Below are 935 nucleotides of genomic sequence, written 5' to 3'. Positions count from 1 at the left end.
CGTAGCTGGTACTTATTTAATCGACCCCGAAAGGATGAAAGGCAAAGTCAACCTCGGCGGAATTTGAACTCAGAACGTAGCAGCAGACGAAATACCGCTAAGCATTTCGCCCGGCGTGTTGACGTTTCTGCCAGTTCGCCGCCTTATCTATCTATCTATCTATCTATCTATCTATCTATCTGTGTGTGTGTGTGTCTGTCTGCCTGCCTGTCTGTCTGTCTGCCTGCCTGTCTTCCTATCTATCTGTCCGTCTATCTACTTATCTTTTCCAATCACTCCCTCTATATTTCCACCCTCTCTCCTATTTCCCTTTTCCCACCTGCTCTCTACTTTTCAACTTTTCCCTTTCCATTTATCAATACCCTTTCTCTCTCTTCTCTTGCTGTACGTGCCATGCTGTATGCTGTAGCGATGATGGCAAATGAAGTGGTATACTGTTGTAGTTAGGACATGTGTGGCGGTGCAGTGTGGCGGTGCAGTGTGGCGGTGCAGTGTGGCACACCCTACAAAGCACTGCTTGTCATGGATGACGAGTTTGCTGAATACAGTCGGGACGTTTGGAAGCATGTGTTAAACTGGACAAAAATGTTACAGAAATTTATGAGTATTTTTCTGATTATGGATTAACTTTTTCGCTGGTACAAGAGGTTCAAGGAAAGTCGAAAGGAGACGAGAGACGATGAGAGGTGTAGCAGGGAGCGGGGCTACCGAACATCAAAAGCTGGTTGAGAGAATTCGCAATTTTCTAGTTGAAGACCATCGTGTTTCTCTAAAGACATTAAGCATACAGTTTAAAATTGGTGAGACCATTGTACACAGAATGCCGGATGATCAGTTGGGCATAGCAAGAAAGGGTCGAAAAGATGACCTATGTCCACTTGGGATTATGTAAGCTCCTAAAACAATCAGCGACCAAATTACATATCACTAAGTAG

Source organism: Octopus bimaculoides, chromosome 15 (genome assembly GCF_001194135.2).
Source record: "Octopus bimaculoides isolate UCB-OBI-ISO-001 chromosome 15, ASM119413v2, whole genome shotgun sequence".
NCBI lineage: Eukaryota > Metazoa > Mollusca > Cephalopoda > Octopoda > Octopodidae > Octopus > Octopus bimaculoides.
Note: the sequence above shows the minus strand (reverse complement) of the source record.